Here is an 11,380-nt window from a genome sequence, read left to right as displayed (position 1 = left end):
AGGGAAGTGGCTGGGTTCTGGACATATTTTGAAGGTAAAGCTGATGAGATTTGTTGACAGATGAGGTATGTAAGCAAGAAAAGTTCGAATGGATACTTAATTCAGGCTCTTCTCAAGATTCCTATAATTCAAGCACTATTGAGAACTTTAGCCTCTAATATGTGCAGTTTGCGAGAAAACAGTTGCAGACACAAAGAGTCTCCTGGGCTGACACAAATGCCAAATCCTGCAGATGAGACAAGCAAGAAGAGATGTGAAAACTGACTGCCAGGTTGATCCTGGGGCCCTGGCCAGTGATTCCTATGCCAAGGGTTGTCAGATGGCAATGCATGGTAATACTGCCAGGCAAGAAAGCTGCTGTCTCCTCAAAGCCCCAAAATGGGTGCTGATGCCAGGACAGAAAGAGTGCATCCCTGTTTAGCCATCCCTGGGAGGCGAGCATGACAACCTGCAGGCCTCTGCCACAGCAGCACTGGGAGCCCGGGCCACAGTGCTGCTGGCTGCTATGGAGGGGCGTTTCACTGAATAACTATTTATTGTTTCTTTTTTGATTTGTATGTAATTTTGAAGCTTATTTAATAAAGTGCCAAACATTTAATAATTGAAAGAAAAAGAAAGAAAGAAAGAGTTGACCCTCTAAGGGTCCACTTGACTCTTTGTTCCTTAAGACACTTTTCAGGAAAAGCACTGCAGTGTGTTAAAAGAAAAAAAGCCTGAGAAGAGAAATATATCCCCAACTATAAAGTCTAAAATGTGATGGCTAATATTATTGGCATAGCAACTAGTCACAGCAGTTCTATTCAAGAGTTTGCCCCTTTATCTGTTAGCGTTTCACAAACATTATCTAGTCCAACCCCACTCTCCTGAAGTTTGAGTCCCTGGCATACATGCCCAATAAGAGGTGCAGAACTCGAGATTTGAGTTGGGCAGGGTTTTTTGCTTTCTAGTTCCAGCCCTGTTTCCTAATCTCTCAAAATCCAACTTGTTCATCCATAAAGTGGGATGATTGACCTGGTAGTGGTGCCATTGGCTGGAAGGAGATAGCATTGACAGAGTGCTTAGCTCAGAGCCAGGAACAGAGGACATACCAACTACATGGAAGAGACCACTATCTGGCCCAGTTGTGTATCCTTGTCACCCACAGTGATGGGCAGCTCATCACCTAAAGGCAAACCATTCCCCCAGGGAATAGGCAACATAGCATGGTGGTCTAGTGCACAGACTGTCCACTGGATGGCTTGGCTCTAAACCTAGGTTTGCTGCTCAATAGCTATGCAAGCCTGTGAAAGTGGTTGCTCACTGAGCAACCATACGCTTATCTGTAGATAGGGGATAATAATTGTGGCCACCTCATAGGAATCCTGGGGAGATGACATAGGCCGCACAGGTAGCATTTAAGAACAGTGCCCAGCATGTAGTAAGTGTGTACTATGTGAGGGTCTGCTTTATTACGCAGATAGTGACAACTGTCTTTTTTATCAGAATAGAAGGAAGAAATCCTGCCATCAAAAGGGGCTGAGGAACATGGTAGTAGCAGCAGCCTGGGCCGGCATTTGCCTGACGTGCCATTATGTGTCCTCCATCGGGTTGGCAGACTGTGACTCACTCCTTTCAGGACCACACCAAATAGCCCCTTCACCGGCATGTAAGCCAGAGACAGAGGAAGATACAGAATGGGAGAAAGGCGGCCACCTCCCTGGGGTTCCTGGCAGGTGGGACTTCTCCCTCCCGCCTCCACCTCCACCCCAGCAGAGCTGCTTCTTGCCCCCGTGATGATTTCTCCTCCTCTCTCATCACAAAACACACTCTAGTTTCACGCAAGATTGCAGATTCAACAAACGTGAGTAATATTACCAAGTGTGAAGCAGCACTGAATCCTGTGAAGAAACAGTGATCGCCTGTTTCCCCACCTGGCTCCCAGAGAGGAGATGGGCTCTGGTTGTTATGGGAGGCAGGAAGCTGAGAAGGAACAGTCTAGAGCAGGAGTCCTCAAACTTTTTAAACAGGGGGCCAGTTCACTGTCCCTCAGACCAATGGAGAGCCAGACTGCAGGCCTCGGGACAAGTCAGCTGCTAACCAGGACAGGCAGTGGCAGCAAAAACCGGGCGAGATAAATGTCCTAGGCGGGCCGCATGTAGCCCAGGGGCTACAGTTTGAGAACGCCTGGTCTAGAGGGTCCCTTACCGTCCCCACCACCCACCCTCGAACCCCGGGATGCTGCTGTTTATTTTCCCCCCTGGGAGGGCAGTTAGGGCCACAGGGGGAAAAATACCAAGTGTTAGGCTTTTCTTTAAGTGAGTCTCCAGCCACTGTGGCCTCAGGAGCACCATGCAGATTATGGAGCTAGGACCTATAATCTCTGCAGAAGCAGACACTTGATAGCTGACATCTATTTAGCACTTGCTAAGTGCCCAGCACTTGCCAAGGGCTTCAGAGGCAACATTCAATCAACCCAGGCCCCCCTGAGGTGGCTTCTAATCGAACCCCTTTCTTGACAGATGAAGGAACTGTCCAAGGCCTACAGCCAACCAAGAGGTAGCAGAGCCAGGACTCAAACCCTGATCTGTCTGATTCCAAACCCCAAACTTCCTCTGCTTTCTGGTTTCCTCACAAGTGGCAGTCTGTCTCTGCCACACACTTCCAGGGAGAGGTGAGGAGTGAGCCCTCCTAAGGTAGCTTTGAAAATCTGCCCTCTGAATTGTCCACCTATTAGTTCCAGAGCTACTTCTCAGGCCCATCCTCAGCCATTTTTTCAGTCAACAAATAGCTTTTTGAGCACCTGATGTATGCCAAAACTGTACTGCATGCTGGAGCTATGGTGTTGGACAGGACAGACACATCTCTGTCTATTTGAGGCTTATATTTTTTGTGGGGAAAATAAGAAACAAAACTGCATAATCAATAAAACAGCAAAACAATTTCAGGGAGCAAAGAGCACTATAAAAAAACATGAAGCAACATTCTTTTTCTTGATGGGGGCCAGGTGTGTGGTTGCTCTCTCCTTAGGGAAAGAGACAGAGGGAAAGAAAGGGCGGCCCTGGCTCCCTTAATGTCACATCTTCAGTGCCAGGGCTTCCCTTCCTCTGACTCTAACCTCAAACACTGGGACACTGGAAAAGATGGGGGGGAGGTGTGCATAAAACAGGGCATTGAGTTAAAAATTAATTAATTAGAGAAAGAAGAGCCTTTCTTAAGAAATGACCTTTAATCAGAGAGTGAAAACAATAACTAAAAGGGGCAAACAAAGAGCTCATGGAAGAAAATAAGGAAGAACAAGCAAAGGGTTTGCAGGTACAAAGGCCCTGAGGCCAATTAGGCCAGTGCACTCAAGGTTGAGCAGGAACCAGGCTAGTATAGCCAGAGGGTGTGTGAAAGCGGAGTCACAGGAAGTAAGGTTGGGAAAGGAGGCAAGGGCCAGACTATGAAAGACCTCAGAGGTCACAGAAAGACGCTTAGGTTCTATTCACAGTGCAATGAGAGGACAGTAGAGGGTATTAAGCTGGAGAGTGATGTGATTATCTAAATGGTGTGAGGATAGTCTACAGGGGGTGGAGAGCAGAAGCCAGGAAACCCAGCAGAAGGCGTTGGATCCAACCCCATCTCCTCTGTTGGAGCCAGGTGGGGAAACAGGCGATCACTGTTTCTTCACAGGATTCAGAGCTGCTTCTCACTTGGTAATATTACTCACATTTATTGAATCTGCAATCTTGTGTGAAACTGAAGTGTGTTTTGTGATGAGAGAGGAGGAGAAATCATCACAGGGGCAAGAAGCAGCTCTGCTGGGGTGGAGGCGGAGGCAGGAGGGAGAAGTCCCACCTGCCAGGAACCCCAGGGAGGTGGCCGCCTTCCTCCCGTTCTGCATCTCTGTCTCTGGCTTACTGCCAGTGAAGGGCTATTCAGTGTGGCCCTGATTAACCCCTACTTGATCAAATATGTGAAGACTGCTGCCATATTCCCCATAAATCTCTACTTCCCCAGTTACATCTTTTTAGTTCCTCCAATTCTTCCTTTTATGGCAAGGTTTTGAAGGTCTTTCCCTCCTGTGCTGAAGCCACTGGCTTCTCTAAGCTCCATCCAACACTGTACTCTATTTCTATAATTCCTCCTCTTTGCCCGTCTGCTCTATCTCAACTCCCAATGGTCCATTCTCCTAAGAAATTAGCTTTATTTTCTTACTCCCACTGTCAATATTAAAAAATGGGCTAATCATTGCAGCAGGAGGGTGGGGCAGAGGGAAGTGTTGAGCCATGGTACAGATGTAATAAAAAGCTCTGAAACTCAATGACCCTTCAAAGTTCTCTTGAGTGGGGACAAAGTGGCTGGGATGTTATTAGCTATAGGCTGCCCTGGGGAGGGGCATGACATGGAGAGGTGACTCTCTTCAGGAAAGGCAAATCCAAAGAGGGCTGACAGCTGAGCTCTACTGGCCAGCGGCAATCCCAGGAGCTGGGGAATAAGTTCTGTGTCATCAATGAGGACTTGCTTGGTGCATCTGTCATCATCCAGGGTGACTAGGAATTGGAGAGAGGTCTTTCTCCACATCTCTTGGCTTTCTTTCTTCTGTGGGTCATAACTCTCAGATGCTCTGTCCCCCTGAAGTACGATGTATGGCCACAGGCATTTCTGGAACTCCACCAACCTACCCCCTGGTTCCAACAAGAATCCAGGGGCAGTGCCTGTGACTCAACAGGGTAGGGGGCCGGTCCCATATGCCAGAGGTGGCGGGTTCAAACCCAGCCCTGGCCAAAAACTAAAAAAAAAAAAAAGAATCCAGTGTTGAACATTTAACTGGCCCCAGATAGGTGACCATTTCCTGATGAGAATTGTTATAGGGATGGCACAAATCTCCTCTAATTTATAAAAAATGTAAATAATTACAAACATGAATATTTTAGCTGTTACACAGATGCAGTGAAATCATGAAAATGAGTGCATAGTCAGTGTACAGCTACTGCTGCTGCTTCTGCTGTTGCTCTTAGGTTTTAGATAGGCCTCGAGGGTTGGTAGCCAGGGTGGAACATTCTGGAGTCACAGAAGCATAAAGTAGCATGAGAAAGCAGAAGTGAGCTTGAGGGACCGTGAGTAAACGAGGTTGACAAAGTGGAGAGTTTCGATGAAAAATAATAGTCGGGAAGCCCAGAGTAGGTTGGTGCAGAGTAGGAGGGCTGGCATGTAAGAGGAGATTGAATGCTGTCCTCTGGGCCGCTGCTACCCTGGGGGCTCTGGACTGCAAACTGTTACCTTTCCACAATAAATACAGAACATGAAGTAAAGTTAAAGGAATTTGACACAATAAATACATGACTATAGAATCTAATAAAAAAGTGGGAGGTCTGTCCTCTGTCTTTTTACTTCATTTTTCTAGAAATTCATTTTTGATTGTATTTTACAAAAGCAATGACCTGTGATGAATTAAGAATACTTTTTAAAAACTGGCCCTTTGGGCTTGGTGCCCATAGCTTAGTGGTTACTGGGCCAGCCACATACATCGAAGGTGGCGGGTTCAAACCCGACCCAGGCCAGCTAAACAACTGCAATAAAAAAATAACTAGGCATTGTGGTGGGTGCCTGTAGTCCAGCTACTTGGGAGGCTGAGGCAAGAGAATCACTTGAGCCCAAGAGTTTGAGGTTGCTGTGAGCTGTGACGCTATGGCACTCTACCAAAGGCAACGTAGATTCTGTCTAAAAAAAAAAAAGCTGGCCCTTCACCAGGATAGCTCAAGAAGTGCCACTGAACACGGCCAAGAGCCATCCAAGTTCTACAACAAATGTTGTGTTACATGGGTCTGCTTTTCTCAAAGGGAACCATCAGGGAACACGGCAGTGGACGGACACGGGAGACTGTCTGAGTGGGCACTGGTCTGGCCTGGCCTGCACCTCACCTGGAGGGAACCAGGGTGGGGGCTTCTTCTCCCACCAGAGTCTTGACTGCAGAAGGGCTTCCATGTGCAAGGGAGATTAGAATGAACCAGGCATGTAGATACTGTAGATACTTCAGACGTGCATAGGGACTAAAGCTTGGACTCTGAGATAGTATGTGCCAAGACAACTTGTTACTCTTCTGATCACACAGATACAATCTCAGAGCAATCTTGACCCTGCTGTCTTCCTGGACCCCCATGTCCAAAGAGGCCACTTCTTCCTGCTCTTGAACCAACTCTTCTGTCTCCTTTCTCCTGGTCCCTCCCTTCCATCTCTGCCCTAATGCCTTATTTCTCCTGAAAGCCAGGGGGCTCATCCCAGAGTAACTCAGATCTTATCACTCCTTCACTCCAAAACTGCTCATGGCTCCCCATTGTCTAGGGGTAAAATATGAATACTTCTCAGGCAGAGCATTTCAGAACATGAGAGCACATCACCCAACCCCACATTTTAGTCCAATCTCCCACTTCCCCAAACTCCCCCTGCTCCAGCTGTCCTGCTCAAGATTCCGGAGTTATCTCCCCTGCACTGCTGTTTGCCTGTCCTCCACAGCTCTCTCTGAAACTATGAATTTGTATCTGTTGAGCCTAGGCAAAGTCATCAAGGCCGTTGCCCTGAACCTAAGTGCTCACACACTTGGACTATTTCATTACAGGGCTGGGTGCTGGCCTGTGGCTGAGCTCTTGTGAGAGGCTTTGTTCTGAGGTTCAGTCAAACAGCAGGAAAGGTCAGAAAAAACTGTGAGCCTTCCACATGCTGGGTCTCCTTCATATGTCCTCGCTGCTCTTCAGTTGATTCAATCCCTATGTCTACCTACAGAGGAAGTTTTTAGCCCTATCCACAGGAAACAAAAGCTTAGACAGGTTTACTCTGGTGCCCAGCATCACAGTGGTGAGTGGCAAGAGCCAGGACTGGAACCTAGGACTCTCTAATTCTAAAATCTACTTGCAAGTACTAAACACATGGCTTCTTTCTCATCAGATGAAACAAAGAAAGGGAACACCCAGATCCCCGGACTGGCTTCGCTAGAAACCAGCTCACTTTAGGAATGTCACTTAGTCTCCTTAGGCTGAGTTTTCTCACCTGTAGAATAAGGACGTGAATGTTTTTGTAAAATTCGTTCCTTCTTTTACATTCTTTGGCTCTGAGCAACAACAGTAGCTCATATTTGTTAAGTGCTCATTATATGCCTCATGCTAAGTGCGCTTTTAAATGAATTCTCTCCTTTGGTCCCACCACACCCTTATGATTAAGTGCAGTTAGCGCTCCCCCCATGAGTAAGGAACCTGTAGTTTGGAAATGTTCAGTGACTTTCCCCAGGTCACAGAGCAAAGACATTCTAATTCAGACAAGCTGACTCGGGAGTCTTTGCTTTTAACCTGCCTGGCATCCAGGGTCTCCGAGTCCAGGCCTGGCTGTTCTCTCCACCCTTTTCTGTACTCACTTGTTTTGGGTAATTCCTGTCCACCAAGCGTGTCTCCCACGGACTCCGAGGGCAGGAGCTACCCTGTACCTCCAGGGCATAGTACATCACTTTGCAAAAAGAAAACATTTTCCCTTACAGCAGCACTTGCTGAGGAAATATTCAAACTGAATGCTGCTGCATTTTACCTCAACTGGCTCTCACCGGCTGAAGTGAAACAGGATGCTGGATCTCACCAAAGATTTCTGTGAGCAGTGAACAATGAGCCTTTTTTTTTTTTTTTTTTTTTGCAGTTTTTGGCCAGGGCTGCAGTTTGAACCCACCACCTCTGGCATATGGGGCCAGTGCCCTACCCCTTGAGCCACAGGTGCCGCCCACAATGAGCCTTTTTTTTAACTAACCTTATAGATATTTAAGGCCTTATTCCATCCTATCCTGATTGCTCGTTGTCAGTTCGTAATTAGCATGACCACCATGAAACCCTTTTTTCTGAATTCTTCAAGAAAGATAAACAACAAAAACCTGAGTTTTCTCCTCCCCAGAAAACATGTCAATGAATTTCTGCATTAGTGTAAACCCTTACATGGCAAGTAAATAAATTCAGCATTATTATTGTTATAATATTTATTTACATATAGCTCTGAGGATGTTTGTTTCATTCTTTGGCAATACATACTAAATGACTGTGGAGTGTCACAAATACAAATGACTGTTCCAGGCTTGGCTCCCGTAGTACAGTGGTTATGGCACTGGCCACATGCTGGGTCTCCTACATATGTCTTTGCTGCTCTTCAATTGATTTAATCCTTCCCTCCCATACACTGAGGCTGGTGGGTTCGAACCAGCCTGGGCCTACTAAAACAGCCATGGTAACAAAAAAATAGCCAGGTGTTGTGGCAGGCACCTGTAGTCCCAGCTACTTGGGAGGCTGAGGCAAGAGAATCGTTTGAACCCAAGAGTTTGAGGTTGCTGTGAGCTGTGATGCCATAGCACTCTACCGAGGACAACATAGTGAGACTCTGTCTCAAAAAAAAAAAAAGACTGTTCCATCAGGTAAGGGATGGTCTGCCTGTGGCTGCCCCAGGAACCAGGTGGAAAGTAGAGTGACTGCTCCCAGGGTACCTGGGAGGAGCTCACAGAGGAAGCAAGAGGACAGTCAGGTTTAGTGCCATCCTTAGCCTTTTCCTAACCCATCAGCCCTCTCTGTCCCACCCTTCCTCCAGCATAGACTCATGTGGCATCATTTCAATGGAGTTTTTGCCTTTTCATCACTCCCACTGGATGACCCCAACCATCTGCTCTCTCTTTCTCTCTCTCTGCCTGCCCTGAAGCCACAGGGTGCGGCTGGAGAACATACCGCCAACCTGACATGTGGCGTGCATCATAAATCCATGAAGCCATACTTTTCCCTCAACACTGCTGGACATTTCTGCAGTCGGCTCACCACTCTTCTCAAACCACCACCCCTCCCCACCTCCTGCTTCCCTGATGAAATGAAAGCCTCAGGTAGGAGCTCTTCAACTCTTCCCACCTGGCTAGAAATCTAAGTGCATCTGCCCCCAACCAGTCTCCTCAATCCTCCTAAGCCAGTCCCTTGCCTCTGGGCTTTGGGGGCCATCCACCTCCTTCTTAGCAAACCCTGTCCCGTGTTCACCTAGCCCCTTCTGGGATATTCACCTACGTCCTCTCAACTAGATCTATCTCATAGACAAGACAGTTCCTTATGTTTAAATCTCCCACAACTTAAAAGAAAAATCCTCCTTACTCCCCTTCAGCTACTATTTTACAATCAAATCTTTTGAGGAAAATGGAAAGAAAAAAACGCCAATGAGTATGAAAACTCCCTCTGTCTCCTCTCTCCACTCCAGGCTAGCTTTGTCCCCCATGGGCCCATTGAAAGAACTCTTGCCAGGGTCACTGATGACTTCTGTATTGCTAAATCCAACCGACATTTTCAGTTCTCCTCTTGACTTCTCAGGAATATTTGACATTGTTGACTGCTCCCTTCTCTTGCAACACTCCCTCAGTTTTTTGTCTCCCACCTTCCTGCTTTGCCTCCTCGTCTCTGGAGTTCTCCATGAACCCTCTCACTGGGCAGTCTCCCAGGACCAGCCATACTTTTAATCACCATCTGTTTTCTAATGGCTGTGCAACTCCCATCTCTAGCTCAGCTCTCCCCTTGGAACTCCAGACCCTTCCTGGTTTCTCATCTAGGAGTCTCAAAAGGCACCTCAAACACAGGACTGAATGTGTGGTCTTCCCCACTCCATCCACACCAAACCAAATCGTTGGTCAGTATTTCTTTTCTTGGATGACAATGTTACCAACCAGCCAGAAACCTGGGATTTTTCGTTGATACCCTACCTCATCCTCTTACATCCAACCCATCCCCAACTTTCTTTTTCATTTTGTTTTCTTAATGTCTTTTGCACAGGTCCCATTGTGGTCCAAGACAACATCTTCCACCCAGAATATAGCAAAGGCCTTCTTCCTGGTCTTCTCATATCTAGCCTAGACTCTCCAGCCCATTCTTTGTTGTAGCTAAAGTGATATTTTGAAATCATCATGAATATTGACCCCATGTCTAAAATACCTCAATGGCTTTGTTTGTATGGGGGGTTGTTTTGTTTTGTTGAAGGGGGTTTGGGTTTGTTTGTTTGTTTTGGTGATGCAGACATTTAGATCACACCTCCTGCTCTCCTACTGCTAATCTGGAAACTCCTTGAGGAGATTAGAGGCTGGAGTTCTTCGATGGATGAATGGGGGATGAGAGTTGACTATATTAAAGGTATCTTCTTACACTCTCCAAAAAGCAGCAAGGGGCACCTAAAATCTGATTCAAGAATCCTGGCCTCCTTGCCCAGACCCTGTGCTCCTGTCTGGGTTCAAGGCTAAATCTTTATATTCCAGACCTGCTAAAGCCAGATCTAGTGGTTCTGTAGTTTCAGGGGCAGACAATGGCTGGTAAGAAGCACGGTACCTCTGGCTTTATGCAAGCCCATGAGGGCATGTTTATGCTTGCTGACTTCCAAGAAACAGATTCCAGATCCCCAGCAGCCCACCTGCAGAGGAGGATCAGTTTCCTTAATCCTGAGAGGCAATATGAACTTGAATTCAACATATTTTGTTCCTGTCTCTGGCAGTTTTTGAGCTTAAAAAAAAAAAAGTGTCTCTGGATCTCTGGAAAGTTCTGCTCCAGAAGCTATAGCATTTCTGCAGCTGTGACACCCCTAATTTTATTCCCTTGCTACCTCCCACTTCCCCCAAAAGTCCTTGAGACTTTGTTGGGAGCTGAGGGTTAGACAGAGTTCCACTCTGCCCAACTACCCCTAGCTTTTCCAGAGCCTGTGAACAGAGCAAGACACAGGCCAGGTAAACTTAGTTTCACTTCCATCTCAATCTTCCTGGCAATAGTGGGGTGTTGAGCTTCTGGTTGTATGTCTATTAAATCCTTCACATAATTTTTCTGGCATTCCAGAGCCCCATCCTCTCTGGAAGGGTCCTGCAGGGTTCTTCACAGGCATTATGTCTGGCCCTCTCTAAAACAAATCCTTCCCTAAAATCACTCCAGAGACACGGAAGAGGAGTTGTGAGTGCTTGCTCTAGACTCCCCACAAGTGGGTCTTCTGAGGACCCAGAGGAGAAGTAACACCTCTTCTAGAAAAGACTGGAATGATAGCCACTAGAGGAAGTGTTCCTTGGTCCTGGGAGCTGCCATATAAAGTACTCTAGATATGGGTTAGGAAGAGCAGGTGGGCACTGTAGCTTCCAGAACTGCCAAGAGCTTCTCCAAACATTGCCCACCATCAGGCAGATATTCTGCTGTGTCTAGAATGTCCAGGCAGTTCCAGAAAGCATCCCCTTCTCTACTAGTCTTCTCAACTAGAATCATTCTGGAAATGGGTGCCCACCTGCTCCAAGATCACCACAAACTTCTCCAGAAGGTGCTAGGCCTCTGGAGACATGTATTTCTGGCTCTTAGAATGATCTGACTATTCTAGAAACTTTTCCTGGCCCTGAAGGCCCAGCAAATGT

The 11,380-nt window shown here is 47.0% G+C and overlaps 1 non-coding gene across 1 annotated transcript; it reads left to right on the top strand.

Annotated features, from left to right (window-relative positions):
* The first annotated feature begins 2,959 nt into the window (after window positions 1-2,959).
* On the top strand, window positions 2,960-3,113 carry LOC111722837. The gene has a single exon (XR_002771492.1). It is a non-coding gene; the product is annotated as a small nucleolar RNA SNORA57 (small nucleolar RNA).
* The last annotated feature ends 8,267 nt before the right edge of the window (window positions 3,114-11,380 follow it).

Source organism: Otolemur garnettii, unplaced genomic scaffold (genome assembly GCF_000181295.1).
Source record: "Otolemur garnettii isolate 467f Iridium unplaced genomic scaffold, OtoGar3 scaffold00006, whole genome shotgun sequence".
NCBI lineage: Eukaryota > Metazoa > Chordata > Mammalia > Primates > Galagidae > Otolemur > Otolemur garnettii.
Note: the sequence above shows the minus strand (reverse complement) of the source record. Positions and strands in the feature narration are given on the sequence as shown.